We start from the raw sequence: 26,789 nt of genomic DNA on the forward strand, positions 1-26,789 counted from the left end.
AGCAAGCAAGTCTGATCTCAAGGCTAGGATTATGGGAGGGGGACAACCGAACATGATCTCAAATGGGGTCAGCTTTGCAGTATAGGGGGGTATTTCTTACTCTATAAAGGGAAAAGGGAAGGAGAATTACCCAGTCTATGCCAGTCTCCATAGTTAATATTGTTAAGGTCTCTTTTAAAGTTCTATTCATCCTTTCTACCTGTCCTGAGCTTTGGGGCCTATAGGCACAATGTAATTTCCATTTTGCCCCAAGGACACCTACCAAGTTCTGGGTTACCTGGGAAGCGAAGGCTGGACCACCATCTGAACTTAACTGAAGGGGCATACCAAACCTGGGAAAAATCTCGAGTAGCTTCTTCACTGTCTGGGCTGTCATCCTCTTAGTCGGGAACGCCTCAGTCCATCCTGAAAAGGTGTCGACAAACACTAACATATATTTATACCCATACTTTTCCAGTTTTACCTCAGTGAAGTCTATCTCCCGGTAGGCACCTGGTCTGGTTCCTTTCTCATGCACCCCGGGATTTGTAGGCTGGTTGCTAGCATTTGCAAGTCTGCAGGCTTTGCATTCTGCAACTATTTCCTTAATCAGTTGGCTCTTATTGTGGATTCTCAGGCTGGCTTTTTGCAAAAGTTTGGTCATTTTTCTTCATCCCAGGTGGGTGGTTCTGTGTATATGCTGTAGGTGTTTAGCCACGGCTTGGGGTAAGATGAGTTTACCATCAGCTGTTACCCACCAGTTACCACGCTTGTCAGCAAGAGATAACTTTTTTTATCTGGAGCTCATCATCTAATGTATATTTTGGCTCATCAGGCAGGGTGGGCTTTCCAGGGTCTGGCAGACAAAGAGCTAATTCGTCAGTTCTTTTTAATGCAATTCATCTAGCTGTGGCATCCGCTAGGCGGGTGCCCCGTGCCACAGGTGTCCAGGGCAGTGTATGATGGCCACCTACCTCTTCTGGCATCCAGATAGCCTCCAACAGGTCCAACACTTCTTGCTGGCCCTTTATAGCTTCACCTTCAGCTGTGAGCAGTCCCCTTTCTCGATATATATCCCCATGGATGTGGGCTGTGGCAAAGGCATAGCGGCTATCAGTGTAGATGTTAAGTCTTTTCCCTTTTCCTAGGTTGAGGGCTTTTGTGAGGGCAATTAATTCAGCTTTTTGGGCCCAAGTCTCTGTGGCAGGGCAGCTGCCCACACAGCCTCGTGTTCAGTAGTTACCTTGGTCCCAGCATACCTTACCCCATCTCCGATGAAGCTGCTCCCATCAGTATTCCAGTCCACTTCTGCTCCTCTCAAAGGCTGGTCCTTCAGGACCTCCCGGAGGTCAAACGTGCAGCCCAGAATCTCAGAGCAGCCATGCAAGGGAGTGTCCAATTCAGGGTCAGGGAGCAAGATAGCTGGGTTCAAGGAAGCTTCATTAACCAAATTTAAAGTAAGGATAGGAACTGGCATGGAGTCAGTGGTCATAATTACTGGTCTTTGGGGCTGGAAAGTAATGGTTGCTCCCATCTTAGAAAGCAGGTCTCTCCCAAGAAGGGGGTAGGGGCATTTGGAAATAAGCACAAAAGAATGAGATACCTGTCCCTTCCCCAAGTCCACAGTCCTCTGAGTAGTCCAGGAATATTGTTTCAGGCCAGTCGCTCCTTGTACCCAGGTCTTTTGTTTGGATAGTTTTCCCATGGATTGGGTCAACACTGAATGTTGAGCCCCCTATCTACTAAAAAGCTAACAGGTTTCCCCTCTATTGTTAAAGTTACCCTGGGTTCGGGGAGGGGACCCGAACCCTGTCGTCCCTAGTCACCCAGTTCTAGGATTTTTGTCCCAGTGTCTTTTTGTCTCTCCTTTCTTCTCGGACACTCTCTAGCCCAGTGACCCATTTCCCTGCAATATGCACACTGATCTTCAAGGAGCTTCTTTTTTCCCTCCCTGTATGGACCTCTGCTTTTTTCAAACCTTTGGGAAGGATGGGCCTCTCGGCCTTTCCACCAAGGGCCTTGAGCAGTAGCTGCCAACAATACCTTAATGAGGTTCCAAGTCTGTCACTCGTTAGCTGCTGTCATTGTTCGTAATTGGCGTTCTTCAGGGGTCTCTCGGTTGTTAAAAGACTTTCTCTGCTACTGCCAATAGTTCCTGTAAAGACTTACCTACTCATCTATTTTCTGAAGTTTTTTCCAGATTTCAGGGGCAGCCTGATTTATAAAAGCCATAATTACTGCTGACTTATTTTCTGGAGCCTCTGGATCTAGGGGAGTGAACATTCGATACGCCTCCATAATTCTTTCTAAGAAAACAGCTGGGGTTTCTATCTTTTCCTGTTGCACACTACTAATCTTGGCCAAATTAGTGGGTCGGTGTGCCGCCGCCCCAAGACCACCCATCAGAGCCTGGTGATAGACCTGAAGCTTCTCCTTACCTTCAGGTGAGGTAAAATCCCAGGTGGGTCTTATCAAAGGGAAGCTGGCATCTATCTATCAGGGCTGGGTTTAAGGTCAGGTTTCCGTCCGCCCCAGGCACAAGTTTTCAGGCTTCCAAGAGGATCCTTTCTCTCTGTTCTGTGGTAAAAAGAATCTGCAGAAGCTGCTGGCAATCGTCCCAGGTTGGCTGGTGGGTAAAAACAACAGAATTTAATAAATCAATGAGTGCTGCTGGTTTTTCTGAAAACCTAGGGTTCTGCATTTTCCAATTATAAAGGTAACTAGTGGAAAACGGCCAATATTGTATTAATTGTTCGCCATTTTCATTCGGGCGGTCCTAGGTCATCTCACTCTCTGGGTGGTGAAGGCTTTCCTGAACTTCTATAAAATTTCTGTAGGGCAGGGATAGATAGCATAATGACTATACAAAGAGACGCTTATGCCTGAGGCTCTGAAGTCTCAGGTTCAATCCCCTGCACCACCATAAGCCAGAGCTGAGTAGTGTTGTGGTTAAAAAAAAAAAATCTGTAAACAAAGTTCAGGAGAGGGTCTCGGAGATAGCTCAGCATTAGAACACCAACTTGCATGGCTGGGGTTCCAGAGGGCCAAGGCTCAGTCTCCAGCTCCACCATCTGCTAGAAAAGAGCAGTGCTCTCGTCTCACTCTTGTAGAAGAAAGAAACTGGGCTGGCAAAATAGCTCAGATAGAACACCACTTGCTCATGTGCATGACCTAGGTTTGAACCTGTTAACCTATTACAATGGAGGGAAATTTGGTGTTGTGGTCTTTTTTAGTCTCTCTCTTTCTCTCCCTCTCTCTGCTTTCAGGGTTATCGCTGGGGCTTGGTGCCTGCACTACAAACCCACTGCTCCTGGTGGCCATTTTGGTGTTGTTGTTGTTCCCATTTTATTGGGTAAGACAGAGAGAAATTGAGAGGGGAGGAGGAGGTAGAGAAGGGGAGAGAAAGATAGCTATCTGCAGACCTGCTTCACTGCTTGTGAATTGGCCCCCCTGCAGGCAGGGAGCTGGGGGCTCGAACCAGGATCCTTGCTTGGGGCCTTGCACTTTGTACTATGTGTACTTAACCCAGTGCACCACCATTTGACCCCCTGTCTCTCTCCCTCTCGTTCTCTCTTTTTACCACAGCACTGATCAGCTCTGGCTTACGGTGGGGTGGGGGGACTGAATCTGGGACTTTGGAGCCTCAGGCATGAAAGTCTCTTTGCATTGCTGTTATGCTATCTACCCTTGTCAGTCTCTGTCTGAAAAAGTCATCCCAGAGTGATGAAGCCTTGGTGGTGACTACCTACTACTACCAACACTAATGAAATAAATAAGATAAATCAGGAGAGATAATATAGTGGTTATACAAAAAGATTTTCACGGGGCTGGGTGGTGTCACACCCTGTTAAGTGCACATATTACCGAGGACCTGGGTTTGAGCCCCCACTCCCTCCTGCAGGGGGGCACTTCATGAGCAGTCAAGCAGGTCTGCAGATGTCTATCTTTCTCTCTCCCTGTCTATCTCTCCTTACCTCTGAATTCCTCTCTGTTCTGTCCTAGCAAGTATAACAGGAAGAAAGACAGATGGAAGGAAGGAAGAAAGGAAAGAAAAAATGGTCATTGGGAACAGTGGATTCATAGTGCGGGTAACAAGCCCCAATGATAATGTAAGTGGCAAAAATGGAGACCCTAAATCTTTTTTTAAAATTTTTTAAATTATTTATTTCCTTTTGTTGCTCTTGTTGCTTTATTGTTGTAATTATTATTGTTGTCATTGTTGTTGGATAGGACAGAGAGAAATGGAGAGAGGAAGGGAAGACAGAGAGGGGGAGAGAAAGACACCTGCAGACCTGCTTCACTACTTGTGACTCCCGAGACACTAAATCTTATCTGCTCTATTCTTATGCAATTATTAATCAATCTGTTCTGCTTTATATCTTTTCTTTTCTTTTTTTATTAACTGCTGGCTTATAGTGGTGGTGAGGGGGATTGAACGTGGGACTTTGGAGCCTCATGCACAAGGGGCTCTTTACATAACCATTATGCTATCTACCCCCCACCCCTTCATATCTTAATGCTTTTCAGCCACCAAGTTACAGACGCTACCATGACATCAACCTGACTTCCCTGGGCAGATGACCTCACCAATGTGTTCAGGAACCTCAGCTGTCCAGAGCCCTACTCCACTAGGGAAAGAGAGAAACAGGCTGAGGGTATAGACCAACCTGTCAACACCCATGTCCAGTGGAGAAGCAATTACAGAAGCCTAAACTCCCACCTTCTGCACCTCAGAATGATTCTGGGTCCATACTCTCAGAGGAAAAAAGAATAGGAAAGCTTCCAGTGAAGGGGATGAGATACAGAACTATGATGGTGGGAATTATATGGAATTGCACTCCTCTTATCCTATAATCTTGTGAATCATTATTAAATCAATTTAAGAAAAAAAGAAAAAAGAAGACTTTCTTGCCTGGGGCACCAAACATCCTAAGTTCTATCCCTAGCAGAACTGAGTAGTGCTCTGAAAAAGGGGAAAAAAAGGCCCCACACCTATGGACATCTAATCTTTGACAAAGGGGCCCAAACTATTACATGGGGAAAGCAGAGTCTCCTCAACAAATGGTGTTGGAAAAAATGGGTTGAAACATGCAGAAGAATGAAACTGAATCACTGTATTTCACCAAATACAAAAGTAAATTCCAAGTGGATCAAGGACTTGGATGTTAGACCAGAAACTATCAGATACTTAGAGGAAAATATTGGCAGAACTTTTTTCCGCATAAATTTTAAAGACATTTTCAATGAAACGAATCCAATTACAAGGAAGACTAAGGCAAATATAAACCTATGGGACTACATCAAATTAAAAAGCTTCTTCACAGCAAAAGAAGCCACTACCCAAACCAAGAGACCCCTCACAGAATGGGAGAAGATCTTTACATGCCATACATCAGATAAGAGTTTAACAACCAACATATATAAAGAGCTTGCCAGACTCAACAAAAAGACAACAAATAACCCCATCCAAAAATGGGGGGAGGACTTGGACAGAATATTCACCACAGAAGAGATCCAAAAGGCCGAGAAACACATGAAAAAATGCTCCAAGTCTCTGATTGTCAGAGAAATGCAAATCAAGACAACAATGAGATATCACTTCACTCCTGTGAGAATGTCATACATCAGAAAAGGGAACAGCAGCAAATGCTGGAGAGGGTGTGGGGTCAAAGGAACCCTCCTGCACTGCTGGTGGGAATGTAAATTGGTCCAACCTCTGTGGAGAACAGTCTGGAGAACTCTCAGAAGGCTAGAAATGGACCTACCCTATGACCCTGCAATTCCTCTCCTGGGGATATATCCTAAGGAACCCAACACATCCATCCAAAAAGATCTGTGGGGAGTCGGGTGGTAGCGCAGCAGGTTAAGCGCAGGTGGCGCTAAGCACAAGGACCAGCGGAAGGATCCCGGTTCGAGCCCCCGGCTCCCCACCTGCAGGGGAGTTGCTTCACAGGCGGTGAAGCAGGTCTGCAGGTGTCTGTCTTTCTCTCCCCCTCTCTGTCTTCCCCTCCTCTCTCCATTTCTCTCTGTCCTATCCAACAACAATGACATCAATAATAATAACTACAACAATAAAAAACAACAAGGACAACAAAAAGAATAAATAAATTAATAATTTTTAAAAAAAGATCTGTGTACACATATGTTCTTGGCAGCACAATATGTAACAGCTAAAACCTGGAAGCAACCCAGGTGTCCAACAAAAGATGAGTGACTGAGCAAGTTGTGGTATATATACACAATGGAATACTACTCAGCTGTAAAAAATGGTGACTTCACCATTTTCAGCCAATCTTGGATGGACCTTGAAAAAATCATGTTGAGTGAAATAAGTCAGAAACAGAAGGATGAATATGGGATGATCTCACTCTCAGGCAGAAGTTGAAAAACAAGATCAGAAAAGAAAACACAAATAGAACCTGAAATGAAATGGAATTGGTGTATCGCACCAAAGTAAAAGACTCTGGGGTGGGTGGGTGGGGAGAATACAGGTCCATGAAGGATGATAAATGACATAGTGGGGGTTGTATTGTTAAATGGGAAACTGGGGAATGTTATGCATGTACAAGCTATTGTATTTACTGTTGAATGTAAAACATTAATTCCCCAATAAAGAAATAAATTAAAAAAAAAGAAAAAGGAAAAGAAAATCATTTTTGGTGTAAGTAAAATTGCATTCTGCTTTACCATGTGTTTAACCCAGGGTTGAGTCCAGTCCCAACTAAATAAGGAAGTGTCAATGCTGTGGTGGTCTCTCTCCCCCACTGTCTCTTTGTCTCTGTCTGTATCTGAAAAAGTCATCCCTTGAGTGGTGAAACCCTCATCATGCCGAATAGTGATAACAATAATAACAATAATAATTATTTTGTTATTGCTGGAGTACCATTGCTCTGAACCATATTTTCATTCAGAGAGACAAAAAGAGGGACAGACAGCACAGCACCAAAGCTTCCTTTGCTGCCATAGTACCTGCCATGTGGTTCCAGGGTTTAAGTCTGAGTTGTATGTATGGAAAGGCAGACACCCTACTTGGTGAGCTCTTTCTCAGACCTCCCTAAATAAATATTTTTTTAATTTTTTTTTTTTTTGCCTCCAGGGTTATCACTGGAGCTCAGTGCCTGTACTATGAATCTACTTCTACTGGTGGCCCTTTTTTCCATTGTTGCATCTGTTATTGTTATTTTCACTAGATACGACAGAGAGAAATGGAGAGAGGAGGGGAAGACAGAGAGTGGGAGAGAAAGACAGACACCTACAGACCTGCTTCACCGCTTGTGAAGCGATTCCCCTGCAGGTGGGGAACCCAGGGCTCAAACCAGGGTCCTCATACTTTGTACTATGTGTGCTTAACCTGGTGTGCTACTGCCTGCCCCCCCCCCCAATAAATCTTGAGGGAAAAAGTTTCAGACAGTCATTATCCTTTGCTTCACTCCAATTCTCAGCATCCTATAACATCCCATTACCATGGTCACACTGTCCAAAGTCCACACCAGGACCCTATACAGAACACTGTAGTGCACTTTACAAATAGACCTGTGAAAATATGTGTCAGCCATCAAAAGGTATTATAAATAATACATTATTCTGTCCTATCTGACAGTAATTTGCAAATGAAACAGTAGAGGTTTCATTTTGTTCAAGTGAACTACAATAAATTACTGGTCATCATAACTATTCTCCCTTGAGGCTTTCCTTTTGTGGCAGACTGAACCTGTATTTTATACTCATCACTTCATTTAAACCCCAAGGCAACTCTATAGGAACCTGTAAGATGAAACTGAAGCAAGACAACTGAGTTGCAGGAACATGGCTCCTTCTGTGGCAGTTTCAGAAATGGTCTCCTTTTCCCCTTCACCTTGACAACAGCCAGGAATTAGAGAAGCTATACATGTATGGCAGAGCTTAAAAAGTTCTGTGCTGAATTCATTGAGTCTGGGAATGAGAACAAGCTTAAAAGAATCCCTCCTTAGTTAGCTAGTGATTCAGGCCAAGGGGTCTGCTTTGTTTCACTTTGTATGTTAAAGTACAAGAGCTCTTAGAACTCAGCAATTTGCTACCATCTAAGAACATTTTGGGGGGAGGGGTTTAAACAGCATTATTGAGACATAATTTACATTCCAACCATCTCAAATGGCGAAAATGCTTTAGAGTCTGTTCACAGTGTTGTACAGACATCACCACAACCTAATTTTAGAGCTGTTTTCCCGAAAATGAGCCATACCCATTAGCCACACTCCCCATCCCCCCACCCCAGGGCTTAGCAAACATTCTGTCTCCAGATATGCCCACACTGGGAAGTCCCTATAAATGGAATCGTACAACAGGGAGCTTTTGTGTGTCACTTCTGTCACTTAGCAGTGTTTCGAGCTTCATTCATATTATAGCATGTGCCAACACTTCATTCCTTTGACAGCTGAACAACATTCTATTGTATGAATATGTGGTACCTTTTGCTCATCAGTATATAAATTGGTGGACTTCTGGCTTAATGTCCATGTCTTGTTGGATATTACAAATACTGTTGCTATGACCACTCCTGTGTGAGATTCAGTGTGGGCAGGTGCTTTTTTTTTTTTTTAATTTTTGTGAGTAGATTTCACAGGCTTTTTAAATTTTCCCTTTTGTTGCGCTTGTTTTTTATTGTTGTAGTTTTTATTGTTGTTGTTATTGATGTTGTTGTTGTTGGATATGACAGAGAGAAATCGAGAGATGAGGGGAAGACAGAGGAGAAAAGATAGACACCTGCAGACCTGCTTCACCGCTTGTGAAGTGACTCCCCTGCAGGTGGGGAGCCAGGGCCTAGAACCAGAATCCTTTTGCCAATCCTTATGCTTTGCTACCACCCTACTCCCCTGGCAGGTGCTTTTATGTCTCCTGACTTTACACTTAGGAGTGGCACTGCTGGCCCCTGTAGTAATTTGATGTTTCTTATTTGTTTCAAATTGTGTGAAAACACACATGATATAAAATCTACCATGTTAAGCATCTTAAACATCCAGTTTGGGGCAGGACGGTAGTACAGCAGATTAAGTGCACATGGCACTTAACGCAAGGACCATTGTTAAGGATCTCGGGTTCAAGTCCCACTCCCCACCTGCAGGGGTCGTTTCATAAGCAGTGAAGCAGGTCTGCAGGTGTCTGTCTTTCTCTCCCCCTCTGTCTTCCCCATCTCTCTTGATTTGTCTCTGTCCTATCCAACAACAACAACAACATCAACAAGGGCAACAAAAATGGGAAAAAAATGGCATCCAGGAACAGTGGATTCTTAGGGAAACAAAACAAAACAAAAACAAAAAACGTCCAGTTGAGTAGCATATACACATGAGTTTGAAGTCAAGCTCTACAACTTCTTCATCTTGCAAAGCGAAACTGTCTTCATTAAACAACTCCCCATTTCCTCCTCCTCCTCCCAGTTTCTGACAGCCACCGTTCTACTTTGTTTCTATGGATTTATTCCACATAAGCCATATAAGTGGGCCTGTACAGTATCTGTCTTTATGTGACTGGTAGGTTACATTCAGCACAATATCTGCATGGCTGATCCATGTTATAGAATGTGTCTCCCCACCTGCAGGGGAGTCACTTCACAGGTGGTGAAGCAGGTCTGCAGGTGTCTGTCTTTCTCTCTCCCCCTTTCTGTCTTCCCTTCCTCTCTCCATTTCTCTCTGTCCTATCTAACAACAACAACAACAACAACAACAACAACAACAACAATAACTACAACAATAAAACAGCAAAGGCAACAAAAGGGGATAAATAAATAAAGAACATTTATAAAAAATGTGTCAGAATGTTCTTTCTTTTTCAAGACTTATTTATTTTATGAGAAAGAGAGAAAGAGGGGCAGAGAGAAAACAGAACACTAGGATATGGTAGTGTAGGGGGCTAAACCTGGGGCTTCAGAGGTTTCAGCCATATCAACCCTGTGCTCTGACATTGAGCTAGCCCTTAAATGTGGCTTTCCTTTCTTTAGGAGGTTCAGTAATATCCTGCTGTATGTGTATACTGTATTTTGTTTGTTGATTCACATACAGACACACACTTGGATTGCTTCCACCTCGTGCCTATTGTGAGTAATGCAGCTATGAACATGGGTGTATCAGGGAGGCAAATCTTTATCCCTGCTCTCTCTCTCTCCTGTTTTGTTGCTAGGAATCTATGAATTAAATGGACAAAAGACAGATTGACAGCAGAAAAAGACACATCATATTTTATATTATTGTGTCTATGCATGGGAGTTTATAGAAAAGAAGTGAAATCCCAGTGACTAGACTTGGGGGCTTATAGCCTTTTTAGCAAAGAAAAGAGGGTTTGGCTTCAATGGACAATAAATTATGGAGAAGATACTAGAAGATAAAGTAAGGCAACTGATAAAAAATAAAGGTGATTTTAGGAAGATATGTTTATGCAAACTCAGCTTGGTGTTCACCCCCAACATCTGAAAATGAGTCCTTCCTTCTTCTCTTCCTTGCTTTCATATTTATTTATTTATTTATCATTTATTTTATTTTTTACCACCAGGGTTGCTGCTGAGACTTGGTTCTTGTACTACAAATCCACTGCTCTCTTGGTGACCTTTTTTTTTTTTTTTTAAATTAGATAGGACAGAGAGAAATTGAGAAGAGGGGGGGAAATGGACAGGACAAGAGAAAGAAAGACACCAGCAGACCTGCTTCACGAATAGTGAAGCATCCCTCCGGGGGGATGGGGACTAAAAGCTGGGTCCTTGTGCATGGTAACACATGCACTTAACCAGGCACACCACCACCTGACCCCTAACTTTTTCTTTTGTCTCCAGGGTTATCACTGGGGCTTGGTGCTGGCACTACAAATTCACTGCTCCTAAAGACCATTTTTTCCCCCATTTTTAAAAAATAGGATAGGACAGAGAGAGATTGAGAGAGGAGGGGAAGACAGAGAGGGGGAGAGAAAAATAGACACCTGCAGACCTGCTTCACCACTTGTGAAGTGACCCCCCTGCAGGTGGGGAGTGGGGGAGGGATCCCTGTGCCGTCCTTGTGTGTTTAACCTTGTGCACTACCACCGGGCCCCACTACCTTATTATTTTCTAAACAGAGCACTGTTCAATTCTTATGACTGGTGGTGCTGGGATTAAAACTGGGATTTCTTGCACACAAGTACTGTGGACCACAACTGGGATAACTCTCTAGTCCTAATATTTTGCATTTTGGAATAATAAATTATTTGATAATTTTCTTTTGAATTTGATATTAAAACCCACTTCTTTATAACTTGAGGGAAAACAAACACACGGTTTTTAAGAGCCAGCCCAGGGAGGAGAAGCACCAGAGGAAAGCAGGAAAGCAGGAAAGAGAGTGCAAGGGAGACCAGAGCCTGCTTCCAGCTACACAAAGAGCTCAGACGGACTAGTATATTTACATATTAACATCAGCTTCACAATGTGGTGTCTGTTTGGACCCCACACTAGGCAAAACAATGGACCTGAGCCAGTGCCAGGCATCTCTCTGGGCTTATGGAGGAGAGAACTGGAGTGGAGACAACAGGATCTGGTCCAAGGTCCAGCCAGGAGATGTCAGAGATGCCCAAGGGGGGTACTCCAACATGCCCTAAGTTGACACCCCTTGATTCACTTTGTTTTGCCTTGGGGGAAATGGCAGCCTCCCTCTGTCCTGTGGACACCGCAGGCTCCTTAGTAACCATGGGAACCTGATTGGCATGGCAACCTGGCAGTCTTGGGAAGGCAGCCAGGGAAAGAGGGATGGAGGGTGGGAGTCAGGCATGTGTGTGTATGTTTTGGGGTGGGGTGGGGGGAGAAGGCAGCAGCTTTCCTGCGAAGGGTGGAGGAGGACAGAGGCCCAGGCCTCTGGTTGACCCCAAGGAGCTCACTCCACAGCCCAGGTGCCATGACACTGTGATGCCGCCCCTCTCTCTGTGAATGAAAGAGGCTGGAGCAGTGAAATCAACACCATAGCACCTTTCACATGGTGCTGAGACTCAAACCTGCATCATGCCAATATGGCAAGGCAGACACCTGACCCAGTGGGCTATCTTTCCAGCACAACAAGTTTTCTTTTTAATATTATGTGCAGTATTACTGATATTGTGTAATTGTATGTTAATACAGCAGCTCTTTAAAAATAACAGCCTATTAGATATAATCACATACCATAAAAGAAAGCATTTATGAATATACTACTCAGTGGATTCCAGTATAATCTCAGAGCTGTGCAAACATCACTCTCATATAATGCTGGTATGTTTTCATCACTCACAAAGAAACTAAAGAAACCATACACTCACCAACAGTCACTCTCCTTCACTTCTGCCACACAGCCACTGACCTGGGTTCAGTGCTGGCACTACGAATCCACTGCTCCTGGCAGCCATTTTTTTTTCCATTTTATTGGATAGGACAGAGAAAAATTGAGAGAGGAGGAGAAGATAGGGAGAGAAAAAGATAGACACCTGCAGACCTGCTTCACTGTGAAGCATTCCCCCTGCATGTGGGGAGTCAGGGGCTCGAATCTGGATCCTTGCGGTTTGTATTATGTACACTTAACTAGGTGTGCTACTGCCTGACCCCCTCTTTCCTTTCTTTCTTTACTCTGGACATTTTCTAGAAATGGAAGCATGCAATTTGTGGTTTCTTGGTGTCTGACTCCTTTCATTTAACACATCCCAGGTCATTTTGAGTAGCAGCCTGTCTCAATATTCTGTTTTCTGGCTGTGTCATGCCCCTTACTGTGCACATCCCACCATTTGCTCATCCATTCACCTGCTGACAAACATCTGGGTTGTTACCATTTTTGTGAATAAAACCACTGTGAACATTCAGCTGTAAGGTTTTGACTGTCTCTGTAATGTATGTTTTAGCATATGGGTTTATCAGGCCCCACAGTCTACATGTGACCAGATTAAAAAGAGGTAAATATGAAAGAGAGGCTGATGTCATCTTAGTTTGTTGTCAGATGTTACTTAATGATGTCAGCAAAGTGAAAGAGGTCCCCAAAGCTGTCCCCAAACCATGGGGGTTTGTGTAGCTACACTCTGTGGTATTTGCATAACGATAAATTGCCAAAGGACAGTTTCTCTAAGCAACACAGCATTGTATTTCTTTATGAATTCCCTCTTGTTCATACCTTTCTTTATTCCTTTCCCCTCAGAAGATTGATTGACTAATTTCTTTATTTGCAGAGAGACTGGTGCATTGCACTGATGCTAGATATTGAAGTTGGGGCCTGAGGTTTGCAAAGCATGTATTTTGCCTGCTGAGCTACCTTCCAGCTGCTCCCTCTCTCCTTTGACTGCCATCTCTCCCCTTGGAGCGGCTTCCAGAGCCTCATGACACTCTCTAGACCTGGCACTCTGAGATGCTCATAACACTATTTTTGAAAAGGAGGGGCTGAGGAGAGGGACATTGATGCATAAGACCAGACTTATTAATCAAAGACAATTCAAATATTGTTATAACATTGCTTTAAACTCTTACTGAGATGTGCTATGCAAAAAAGCGTACAACTCAGTAAGTGATCACGCATCATTTAGGAGTTGTCCATTTCTTTTTTTTTTTTAATTTTTTAAAAAATTTATTTATTTTCCCTTTTGTTGCCCTTGTCTTTTTTTTAATTGTTGTTGTAGTTCTTATTGTTGTTGTTATTGATGTGGTTGTTATTGGATAGGACAGAGAGAAATGGAGAGAGGAGGGGAAGGCAGAGGGGGGAGAGAAAGATAGACACCTGCAGACCTGCTTCACCGCCTGTGAAGGGACTCCCCTGCAGGTGGGGAGCCGGGGGCTGGAACCCGGATCCTTGCGCTTTGCGCCACCAGCGCTTAACCCACTGCGCTACCGCCCAACTCCCGGAGTTGTCCATTTCTATCAAAGTCAAGAAAGCTATAGGGTTGCTAAAGAAAAAACAAAATGGGGGTCAGGCGGTAGCACAGCAGGTTAAGCGCATGTGGTGCGAAGTGCAAGGACCAGTGTAGGGATGTGGTGCGAAGTGCAAGGACCAGTGTAGGGATCCCTGTTCGAGGCCCCGGCTCCCCACCTGCAGGGGCGTCGCTTCACAGGCAATGAAGCAGGTCTGCGGGTGTCTGTCTTTCTCTCCCCTTCTCTGTCTTCCCCTCCTCTCTCCATTTCTCTCTGGCCTTTCCAGCAATGAATGACATCAACAATAACAATAATAACCATAACAAGGCTACAACAACAAGGGCAACAAAAAGGGGGGAAAATGGCCTCCAGGAGCAATGGATTCATGGTGCAGGCACTGAGCCCAGCAATAACCCTGGAGGCAAAAAAAAAAAAAAAAAAGGGAGTTAGGCGGTAGCACAGTGGATTAAGTGCAGTTGGCGCAAAGCGCAAGGACCAGCCTAAGGATCAGGGTTTGAGCCCCCGGCTCCCCACCTGTGGGGGAGTCACTTCACAGGTGGTGAAGCAGGTCTGCAGGTGTCTGTCTTTCTCTCCCCCTCTGTCTTCCCCTCCTCTCTCTATTTCTCTCTGTCCTGTCCAACAACGATGACAGCAATAACAACAACAGTAATAACTATAACAATACAACAACAAAGGCAACAAAAGGGAATAAATAAATATTAAAAAACATAAAAAAATAAATAAAGAAAGAAAATAAAACAAACAAAATAAAATAAATCTTAAAAAAACAAGTGACTGAGGTGGTGCACTTCCTGGTTAAGCACACAACATGCAAGGACCCAGTTTCATGTTTTTTTTGTCCCCACCTGTAGGGGGGAAGCTTCATAAGTGGTATAGCAATACTGAGGTATTTCTCTCCCTCTCTGTCTTCCCCTTCCCTCTTGATATACCCCTTGTCTTTATCCAATAAATAATTATAATATGAATTAATAATAATAATAATAATATATAGAGATGGGATGTCTAGTTAAATCTGAATTCAGATAAATAATAAAAAAATACAGGGAAGATGGGGCTGGATGGTGGTGTACACAGTTAAGTGCACACAGTACTTTTTACAAGGACCCGCTCAAGGATCTGTGTTTGAGGTCCCCATTCCCCACCTGCAGGGGGGTTGGTTCACGAGTGGTGAAACAGGTCTGCAGATGTCTATCTTTCTCTCTCCCTCTCTATCTCCTCCTCCCTTCTCAATTCTCTCTTTTTATCAAATAATATGGAAAAGAAAAAACAAAGGAAAAGAGAAAAATGGCTGTCAGGAGCAGTGGATTAGTATTGTTAGCACTGAGCCCCAGCAATAACCCTGGAGGCTAAAATAAATAAATAATAATAATAATAATAATAATGAAAAATATGTCACGCATATTGCACAGAATAGACTTACACTAAAAAATTATTCACTGCTGCAGCCAGAGAAGTTGTGCAGTGGATAAAGCTTTGGACCCTCAAGCATAAGGGTTGATCCCTGGCATTGCATGTTACCAGCATGATAATCTGGATCTCTCATTCTTTCTTCCTCAATAATAAATAAATCTTTTAAAAATTATTCACTGCCTATCTGAAATTAAAATTGAGCTAGTGTCTCATATTTTCATTTGGTAGTCTTAGAAGGGAAAATTAAAGAACACCCCACTCATCAATCATGTTTATGGCTAGGTAGTAATGGAGGTTTCCTTAGAGAAAACCCCTGAATAAAAGGGGATTTTGAGTTAATTTGTAGGTTTAATTTGCCTTGCACTCTCCCTGGGGTTTTGTATAACTAAGTATGGCGTCATCTTGCTCTGTGAAAAGCTTAAGTGTCCAAATACCCATAGAGAAACAAAGGCACAGAAATCAAAAAACACTGATTCCCTCAGTGAATCCAGGGTCAATTTAAATAAAATGTGGTTGGTTTTGAAAGAAGATTTAGGGGGCTGGGCAGTAGCACACTGGGTTAAGCGCACATAGTGCAAAGTGCAAGGACTGGGTTCAAGCCGCCAACCCCCGCACCATCACCACCTGCAGGGGGGTTGCTTCACAAGTAGTGAAGCAGGTCTGCAGGTGTCTCTCTTTCTCTCCCCCTCTCTGTCTTCCCCTCCTCTCTCAATTTCTTTCTGTCCTATCCAACAATAGCAGCAGCAGCAAAACAACAATAATGGGAAAAAATTGGCCGCCAGGAACAGTGGATTCATAGTACAGGTAAGGAGCCCCAGCAATAACCCTGGAAGAAAAAAAAATCAAGAAGATGTAGAGCTTAGATTTGTTAAATCAAAGAGTAGGAGAAGATTTTTTCAAATTATTTTTCTTTTTTATAATTTTTTAATTTATTATCCTTTTATTTGATAGAGACATCCAGAAATCAAGAGGGAAAGGGATGGTAGAGAGGGAGAGAGACAGAGAGACATCTGCAGCCCTGCTTCACTACTCATGAAGCTTTCCCTCTGCAGGTGGGGACAAAGGGCTTGAACCCTGGTCCTTGTGCACTGTAATGTGTGTGCTTAACCAGATGTGCCACCACTTGTTCCCCTGGAGAGGATTTTTTAAAAAGTTTTTTTTTAATTATCTTTACTGGATAGACACAGCCAGAAATCGAGAGGGTGTGGGCAATAGAAAGACAGAGAGACACCTGCATCCCTGCTTTACCACTCATGAAGCTTTCCCCCTGCAGGTGGGGACTGGGGGCTTGAACCTAAGTCCTTGTGCACTGTAAAATGTTTGCTCAACCAGGTACACTACACCTGTCCTCAAGCAGGAGAGGATTTTATAGGAAATCTTTTGTCTTTTTTATTTTAATTAGTTAATGGCCACCAGTGTTATAAACTGCCTTCGTGAGGAATCCACTGCTCCCAGCAGTTGTTTCTCCCCCCTTCTTTTATTTGTTAGGATAGAGAGAAATTAAGACGGAAGGGAGAGATTGAAAGTGAGAGAGAAACCTGCAGCACTGCTTCACCACTTAGGAAGCTTCCCCTGTGCAGGTGGGACCAAGAGCTTGAACCCCATCCTGTGTTTGGCAATGTGTGTGCTCAATAGGGTGCATCACTGCTCTGCCCCAGAAAGTCCTTTATCTTTTTTTAGTTATTATTTTTTATTAGAGAGATACAGAGAGAAACAAGAGAGAGAGAGAGAGAGAGAGAGAGAGAGAGAGAGAGAGAGAGAGATTGAGAAACTAGAAAACTGCTCAGCTCTGGAGGTGCTGGGAATTGAACCTGAGATATTAGAGACTCAGTCATGAAAGTCCTGCAGAGCCATGATGCAATCCCCAGGCCCCATTATGCTGTCTCCCCAGCCCTCTTTATCTTATAGATGAGGAAATCGAGATTCAGAAAAGACAAGTCCTCCCTAAATCACAAAGCTAACTAATTGTAAAGCTGACACTGAAATCCAAACCCAACTCAGCCTTGGGTCCCCCCCCCAGATTAGCAACATTAAATATTTTCTCCCTTCCCCTCCTTTCTAGTTTTCTTCTTTTTCAGTGATCTAGATCATCAGACCAGCCTTTACCATACCAGTGCATGGAATATCAAACTGTAAATCCTTCCTAGATCGTGCAAGCAGAAGAAAACTGGATTACTTAGAATAAATCTCCTTTTGCTGTAAGCAAGATGTATTATGAGATAGGGAATAAGAGATAGGGAGAGAAAAGGAGAGACAGCCAGAGCTCTGACATAAGGCAGTGCTTGTGGCCTTCTGGCATGCAAGTCCTCTGCTTTAATGCTGGTCTATCTCCCTAGCCCAAAGAACAATTTCAGTTCATATCTTTGATACGTAAATAGCAGACATTTTTCAATCTTTCTCTCCTTCTTTTCCTTTTCTTCTCTTTCTTCCTTTTCTCTCTCTCTCTCTGTCTGTCTTGCTGCCATCAGAGTTATCACTAGGGATCTGTGCCAGCACTATGAATCCATCACTCCCAGTGGCCATTTTATTTGATAGGACAGAGAAAAATTGAGAGGAGAGGAGAGAAAACAGAAACAAAAACACCTGCAACACTGCTTGTTAAGCATCCCCCTGCAGGTGGGGAGCAGGGGCTTGAACCCGGGTCTTTGAGCATGTTAATGGTGTACTCAACTAGGTGAGTCACTGCCTGACTACCATAATTTTTTTTTTTTTTTTTTTTTTTTGCCTTCAGGATTATCAATGGGGCTTGGTGCCAGTATCATGAATCTACTGCTTCTTGAGGCCATCTATTTCCCATTGTTGTTGTTGCTGTTGTTGTTGTTGCTGTTGGATAGGACAGAGATAAACTGAGAGAGGAGGGGAAGATAGAAAGCGGGAAAGACAGATACCTGCTGACCCCCACCCCACAGGTGGAGAGCCAGGGACTTGAACCAGGATCCTTGTGCTTCGCACTAAGTATGTTTAACTGAGTCCACCACCACCTGGGCCTCATAATCTTTTCTAATAGGTAAGACTGTGATTCCTTTGCTATATACATCTTTTGCTTTTCATTCATGTTAAATAATTACACCCAATGAGCACAGTCTAAAACTGGAAAGAATCTGGATTTATTTGAATATGCAAAACTGACAAAACCAGCAGATTTTCGGTTATCCTAGACTACCAAGCCCCTCGAAGCTTTCGGTTTCATATTCATTCTGTGTCCAGTTGTCCTGTATGCTTCTGAGGGTGACAGCATAATGGTTATGCAAACAGACTTTCATGCCTGAGGCTCCTCTGTCCCAAATTCAATCCCCCTGTACCACCATAAGCCAGAGCTGAGCAGTGCTCTGGTGTTTCTCTCTGTGTGTGTCTCTCTCTGCATGTCTCTCAAAAATAAAAAATTAATAAAAAAATTAAAAAAAGAACTTTGCCTTGAGGGTTTCTCACACATTCCAGAGATCTGACCACTTCTCAACAAAGGAGCCATCCATCTCCCAGACCCACTGCCACGCCAAGGCTAGGATTTGGCCAATGTATTTTTATTTCTTGATTTTTAAAGGCTTGTTTTATTTATTCCATAGGATACAAAGATTTGTGTGTGTGTGTTTCTAGACAGAGAGAAAGAGAAAGAGAGGGAGAAAAGAGACCATAGCGCAAAATCTTCTTTCAGTGTGGTGGGTGCCAGGATTGAGCCTAGGTCACACACTTGGCAAATCAGCACACTAACCAAGTGTGTTATTTTGCCCACCCAAGAAATGAAGTTTTACCTCAGTGATATAGAGAAAGAGAAACTGGAGCACCACTCTGCTACACATAGTGCTAGTGATCAAACTCAGAGCCTCAAGCATGCAAGCCCTGTGCTCCAGCAGCTGAGCTAGCTCCCAGGGCCCTCCTGCATGGTCTTAAAGGAACACTCTTATTCCTCAGCCCAGCAAACTTCCCCTTTGGGTCTCAGTGTTCCATGCTGTTAAGCTTGCACATTGCAGGTGATGACCAGAAGAGGCTGGCTTACTTAAATTCTGGAGACCTAGTCTTTCTGAAAAGTCTAAGTGCTCAGAGCCCAGGAGGCGGCTTGACAACAGTCTTGGACTCCTCAATGTGAGGTCCCACATGGTGCTTTTCTGGCCAGTCTCTTTGTAGCGTATCTCATGAGATAAATAAAAAAAAATCTTTAAACAGAATCTTTAAACAAAAAAGCCAAGGCCGGGTGGTGGTGCACAAAGCACTATGCTGAAGGACTCACACAAGGACCAGGGTTCGAGCCCTGCTCCCCACCTGCAGCAAAGATGCTTCACAAGCGGTGAAGAAGATCAGCAGGTCTTTTTCTCTCCTTTTCTATCTCCCTCTCCCCTCTCATTTTCTCTCTGTCATAATAAATAAGATTAAAAAAAAAAAGGAAAAAATGGCCACCAGGAGCAGTGGATTTGTAGGGCTGGCACTGCAATAAGCGATAAGCGATAAGCCTGGAAGCAATAAATCAATAAATATTAAAAAGCCTAACTGCTGAAAATGAGACTTGAGAGCATATTGAGTTCTTGCTCTTCATTTTCACAGGGCTGAGACATTATGGGACACCCCATCTGAAAGTAAGACAGTCACAGTCAGTCTGCCCATCCATATTCACTGGGTTTATGCTGTCTCTGCTGAGGACCTATGAGGAAGCCATGGGGAAGGGATATCAACCACGCCTCCTGCCTATTTTCCTTTAGAGATATTTAAAGACCTTTAAATTTATTAATGAGAAAGGGAAGAAGAAACCAGAGCATCCCTCTCTGGCATACAGAATGCTAAGATTGAACTCGGGACCTCTGGCTTGAGAGTCCAACATTTTATCCACTGTGCCACTTCCCAGGCCACTTTCTTTTTATTACTCATTATATATATATATAAAAAGTTGGGGGTCGGGAGGTGGCGCAGTGGGTTAAGCGCATGTGGCGCAAAGCGCAGGGACCGGAGTAAGGATCCCGGTTCGAGCCCCCGGCTCCCCACCTGCAGGGGAGTCGCTTCACAGGTGGTGAAGCAGGTCTGCAGGTGTCTATCTTTCTCTCCCCTTCTCTGTCTTCCCCTCCTCTCTCCATTTCTCTCTGTCCTATCCAACAACGAATTGCGTCAACAAGGGCAATAATAATAACCACAACGAAGCTACAACAAGGGCAACAAAAAGGGGGAAAAATGGCCTCTAGGAGCGGTGGATTCATGGTGCAGGCACCGAGCCCAGCAATAACCCTGGAGGAGGAAAAAAAAAAAAAGTCTCCCACACAGGGTTCATTTCCCCTTTTCTATTAAAGTTTGTGTTTTCTTCTCTTGAAATAACCAATTCTCTTCTTACACAAAGCAAAAACAAACAAACAAACAAAAAACAAAACCAAAAAACCAAGCAAACAAAAACCCCAAACCTCTCACTACACTGACACTTATGGGAAATTCCAATATTTGAGGAATCTCTCTCTCTATTTTATCCAGAGTTATTTCTCAACTATGGTTTATGATGGTGTAGGGATTAAACCTGGGACTTTGGAGTATCAGGTATGAGAGCTCCTTTGTATAACCATTACACTATCTCCACCCAGGAACCTCATTTTTTATTTGCTATCTAGTACATATGTCTTATCACTTTTAATCCTGTAGATTCTGGAATTCATAATTATTCTTGGGGTTGATTTATTTTCAGTTTTTATAATTCTGCTTCTTTTTTTAAAGTAATAGAGTCTTGTGCTTGGTGTGTGTGCTTTGTGGTTGGGAATAATTACCTACTGATTAAATGACTATGAGTAGATTTTTGAACTGGGGGAACATTTCATTTCCCTTGTGGAAGTAAGTCAGGGCATTTAATCAACCCTGGAGATTAAGGAAGGAGATGAGTACAGGCTTGAATTGAATGTCAGTTTTTGAGACCCACGACATGAAGGGAAAATCAAGTCATTTTGAAATGTGAGCAGGTATGAGCCTGTCTTTATTTGCTGGACTGTGATTGATGTTGGTTGTCAATAAAGCAGCAGAAGCTCATTTCCAGAGTGTCAGGGAAAGCTGATTTCTTAGAAGGATGCTTCTAAGAAAGATCAGATAGGATGAGGGCAGTCGGGCTTTCACCCAATTTCTAAGCTTCATGAGCCATGCCCAGCTCTCAAAGTCATTAAAAAGGAGAGAAACTGGCATCCCCGTGAAGTCAAGTTTCTTGTCATCCCCGTGAAGTCAAGTTTCTTGTCACGAGATGTGTCTGAGTAGAAACTGTGTGTCACAGTATCCAAGAGGGATGTTGGTTTCTGAACCAGGTGGGGGTGCTCCATAGAATTCAAGATTCTTCAATTTGACCAAGTACATAAGGGACCAAGTTCAGTTCAGGAACTAAAATACACCCCTAGAACAGAATTGATGTGATTCCTAAAGAGATCATTCACTTTTATACCCCACAACCAGCAGAATGCCTGTGACCCCCTCTGATTTTCTTTTTTTTTATTCTTTTTTTTAATATTTATTTTATTTACTTATTCCCTTTTGTTGCCCTTGTTGTTTTATTGTTGTAGTTATTATTGTTGTCGTTGTTGGATAGGACAGAGAGAAATGGAGAGAGGAGGGGAAGACAGAGAGGAGGAGAGAAAGATAGACACCTGCAGACCTGCTTCACAGCCTGTGAAGCGACTCCCCTGCAGGTGGGGAGCTGGGGTTGGAACCGGGATCCTTATGCCGGTCCTTGTGTTTTGCGCCACCTGCACTTAACCCGCTGCGCTACAGCCCGACTCCCGCACCCCCTCCCTCTGATTTTCTAACTTAAAGGTGGTACTGTTTTGCTGTCCCAGGCTGGGGGTTGCTGGCTGCTCTGCAGGAATGGCAAAATGCAGCCCCTCCGTGCAGTGTATCTGCTCAGCCCTTAAAGACCTACATCTGAGCGAGCCTTTCTCAACTGGGATGATTTTGCCCTCCACCTCCCTGAAACCAGGGCTCCCTAGATGTTCAAAGGTATCCTTTCTGGTCCTTACAACGTGGACAGGTGGGGAGCAGAGGATGCTACTGGCCCCTAGTGGCCAGAGCCACCGCCCAGCACCTACAACTTCCAGGCCCACAGTCACCCAGCCACAAGCACCCACACTGCAGAGCCTGAGAAACCCTAGTCTAAATTAGGAGACCTTTGGGGTAAAATCCCTGCCCCATTCCTCATTGTCACACGGTCATCACAGAGTGTGTTAAAACCTCTATATATTTCCCTTCCTTCCTTCCTTCCTTCCTTCCTTCCTTTTGCCATCAGAGTTTTTGCTGGGGCTTGGTGCTGGCACTGCAAATCCACTGGTCCCAGTAGCCATTTTCCCCACACCCTCATTTTTTTCTTTCTATTAAAAAAATTCATTTATTAATTATTAGGTAGAGACAGAAACTGGTAGGGGAGGGGGAGGTACAGAGGAAGAAAGACACCTATAGCTCTACTTCACCACTTGTGATGTTTTCCCCCTGCAGGTGGGGACCAGGGCCTTGAACCTGGGTCTTTGTGCACTGTAATATGTGTACTTAAGCAGATGTGCCACCACCTGGCACCCTTTTTCTTTCTATTTTTTATTTGATAGGACAGAGAGAAATCAAGATGGGAGGGAGAAATAGAGAGGAAGAGAGAAAGAGAGACACTATAGACCTGCTTCACTGCTTATGAAATGACCCCCCACCCCATTTCAGGTACAAGCAGGGAGAGCTCGAACCCAGGTCCTTGCACATGGTAACATGTATGTTCAACTGAGTGTGCCACTGGCTGCCCTCCTACAGTCTCTTTTTCCCTTCTCCTTCTTTTTGGCACCAGGGTTTTGAGCCTATGTGATTCTCTTGTTCCTGGTAGACTTTGTTTTTTTCTTTTTAAATTTCAGATAGAGGGGAGTCAGGCGGTAGTGCAGCGGGTTGAGCACATGTGGCGCGAAGTGCAAGGACCTGCGTAAGGATCCCAGTTGGAGCCCCCCACTCCCCACCTGCAGGGGAGTCGCTTCACAGGTGGTGAAGCAGGTCTGCAGGTGTTTATCTTTCTCTCCCCCTCTCTGTCTCCCCTCCTCTCTCGATTTCTCTCTGTTCTATCCAATGACAGCAGCAACAATAGCAATAATAATAATCACAATAATCATAAAAAAATACCCACAAAACAAGTTCAACAAAAGGGGGGAAAATGGTCTCTAGGAACAGTGGATTCATGGTGCAGGCACCAAGTCCCGGCAATAACCCTGGAGGCAAAAAAGAAAAATTCAGATAGTGACACTAGAGAGAGGGAGGAAGAGAAAGAGAGAGACAGAAGGAAAGATACCGCAGTATTGATCTACCTTTCATAATTTCCCCTTTGTACCATGCATGGTGTTCCCAGGTGGTATTGGGGGCTCAAATCTGGCTCCTCCCAAGTGGTAAAATGTATACACATCATCTACTGGGTGAGCTATCCCCTGGCCCCTCCATTATATTGTCTTTAAAACCCTTATTAGTTTTGTTCACTGGGACATTTGTTTGGGCATCTTTTTGAGCTCTACAGAATCTCAGTATATACAAAAATGAAATTGGAAAAAAAAATAGATTTATTCGGATTGGGTATAGCTCTCATCCCTAAGGTGGATCCTTGAAATTCCTACCAACAACATACAGCAGTACTTACTGAACACTGAGTACATGCTGCCACACACTGGGCCTGGGGGACTGCATACAGGCAAGACTGACTTGGTGAGTGAGGAATTATCTCATTTGATAAAAAAGTGCTTTTATTTATTTGTTTTGGATAGAGACAGAGAGAAATTGAAAGGGAAGGGGGGAGATTGAGAGAAACACCTGCAGGACTGCTCTACCACTTGTGAGGCTTCTCCCTTGCAGGTGGGGATCAGAGGCTTGAACCCAGGTCCTTTGTCATTGTAACATGTGTATGCTACCAGGTATGTCACTGCTCAGTCCCTGTTTCTTGTTTTTTGATCTGAGCACTGCTCAGCTATGGCTTATTATGTGTTTCTGGGGATTGAACCTGGGATCTCAGAACCTCAGGCATTAAAGTTGTGTATTCATTTCTTTTCTTTTTTTGCCTTCAGAATTATTGCTGGGGCTCGGTGCCTGCACTATGAATCCACTGCTCCTGGAGGCCATTTTTTCCCCATTTTGTTGCCCTTGTTGTTGTTATTGTTATTTTTGCCACTGATGTTGTTGTTGTTGGATAGGACAGAGAGAGAAATCGAGAGAGGAGGGGATACAGAGGGGGGAGAGAAAGATAGACACCTGCAATCCTGTTTCACCACTTTTGAAGTGACTCCCCTGCAGGCGGGGAGCTGGGGGCTTGAACCAGGATCCTTACACTGGTCCTTGCGCTTTGTGCCATGTGTGCTTAACCCGCTGCACTACCGCCCAACCCCCATGTATTCATTTCTTCAGGCTGCCTAGCTAGTGATGCCAAGTCTTAGGATTCAAGTCTCATTCTAATCCAGTATGATCTTATCTTCACTAATTACTTTTCTTTCTTTTTTAAAGAATTTAGTTATTCATGAGAAAGATAGGCAGAGAGAGAGATAGAGAGAGAGAGAGAGAGAGAGATAGAACCAGACATCACTCTGGTACATGTGCTGCCAGGGATGAACTCAGAATCTCATGGTCGAGAATCCAATACTTATCCACTGTGCCACCTCCCTGACCACCTAAGTACTTTTCTTAAGTTCCTCTTTGCAAAGAAGGTGGCATCCTGAGGTTGGAGGTGCTGTGGTCTGAATGTTTGGCTTTTCCCAAAGGTCACCTACTGCACACCTAGCACTCAGTATAGTGGCATTAGGATACAGGGTGTATGGAAGACACCAGGCCTGAGGTGGAGCTTTAGCATGAGTGGGATCAGGGCCTTTATAAGAGCAGCCCCTTCTACTCAGAGGACCTGCAGCCTGGAGGAGGCTCCTCCATACACTTGAGCCTGCTGGCACCTGAACTTGGAATCCCAGCATTCACAGCTGTGAGAAATCAGTATGTCCTTTTTAAAAAATTTTCCCTTTTGTTGCCCTTGTCGTTGAACATTGTTGTGGTTATTGATGTCATTGTCATTGGATAGAGTTATTGTTGAACTAGCACAAAATTTCAGTTTGAGATGATGAAAAAGTTCTGCAGATGGACAGTGACAGTGGTTGCAATCATAATGTGAATACACTTACTGAGTTTTAAATACTTGAAAATGGCTAAAATGTAAATTTTATTTTTAAGATTTATTTATTAATTTTTAATTTGGCAGGAAAGAGAAATTGAGAGGGAAGAGGAGGGAGAGACACCTGCATCACTGTTTCACCACTTGTGAAGATCGCCCCCTGCAGGTGGAGACTGGGAGCTTGAAACTGGCCTTGTGCATAGTGATGTGTACACTCAACCAGGTGTGCTGTGGCCCAGTCCCTAATGGTAATTTTTCTTCTGTATATTTGCCCCAGTGAAATGAAGGCAATATTTTTCTGGGAGAATAGCATTGTTCACATTCAGGACATTCTCCCTTCAGGTGTCTAAAATATCAGTCCTTAGCTTCCAGTGCTTCAAGTCCTCACAAGAATAACAGAACAACAGAAACCACTCGCTAAATAATCATCAGATGCCAGCCATTCTGTGAGGCATTTTGCAAGCATTCTGTTATTTCATCTGCCTACCCACTACTACATCCTTGCAGTAGATTCTGGAATGCCTACTTAATAGGCGAGAAAAATGAGGCTCAGAGAGGGTAAATAATTGCAGTCACCGCCAGCGATTAAGTAGATGTGTGTGTGTGTGTTTTGTTGTTATACAGCAGAGACCTTGCACATGTACAATTCCATCTCTTTGGGCTCCCTTTTCATTCACACAGCACTAGAGCTTCTGGTGTTACACCACCTTCCATGTGGTGCTGGGGCTGGAATATAGGCCACGAATGGCAAGGCATGTGCCCTACCCTGTGAGCTCTCTCTCTGGCTCAACAAGATTTTGGATTCCATGGGTTCTTTGCAGCGTTCAAGTCCTTTATCACTCTGCATTACTATTTCCTTGGAAACCTCTCCAAAGTCCCATGCTTTGAAGTTAGGGACAGGAGGTGGCCTCCAGCACAGCGTCCCCTTCCTGGTGCTCAGAATCCTCTCCACACATTAGCCCCTGGGTGCCCACACTGAGCCTGCGGATTCGGTGCTGTTACTGTCGTCATTTTCTGGAAGAAGAAATGGGCCTAATGCACAAGCCAGGGGAGAGTCCCGGAAGTCGGCTCAGGGGTCTTCGAACCACCTACCTTTCTTCTGAGTGACAGTGACTGGAAGACCGCCTCTGGCCAGAGCTGTCAGAAGGGCAATGGCCACCCCTCACTCTTCCTCACTCCGAGGGGACTCTCTTAGGTGGCCTTCTTCTCAGGGAAGGGGGTGCAAAGGAGAGACCCGACATGTGGGTTTCAGCCTGTCACCTACCAGGAGCCACCACTGCAGGAGTCCCAGGCCTGCAGGAAAGCGGGCACAGCGCTGCGCCGGGGCCGCGGACCTCCTGCCACCGCCTCGGGTGCTCACGCTGGAACCTGCTCTCCGCCCTCAGCCCGGCCGGGCGTGGGCGGCAGAGGCTGAGGAAACCTCCAGGGCAG

At 44.2% G+C, this 26,789-nt stretch overlaps 1 long non-coding RNA gene across 1 annotated transcript; it reads right to left on the reverse strand.

The window, feature by feature from the left end:
- Positions 1-985: 985 nt before the first annotated feature.
- On the reverse strand, positions 986-26,652 carry LOC132534964 (uncharacterized). The gene is made up of 3 exons (XR_009546730.1): positions 26,451-26,652; positions 1,239-2,605; positions 986-1,069 (listed from the first exon to the last, which is right to left on the reverse strand). It is a non-coding gene; the product is annotated as an uncharacterized LOC132534964 (long non-coding RNA).
- Positions 26,653-26,789: the final 137 nt, after the last annotated feature.

This window comes from Erinaceus europaeus, chromosome 20 (genome assembly GCF_950295315.1).
Source record: "Erinaceus europaeus chromosome 20, mEriEur2.1, whole genome shotgun sequence".
NCBI classification, from domain to species: Eukaryota; Metazoa; Chordata; class Mammalia; order Eulipotyphla; family Erinaceidae; genus Erinaceus; species Erinaceus europaeus.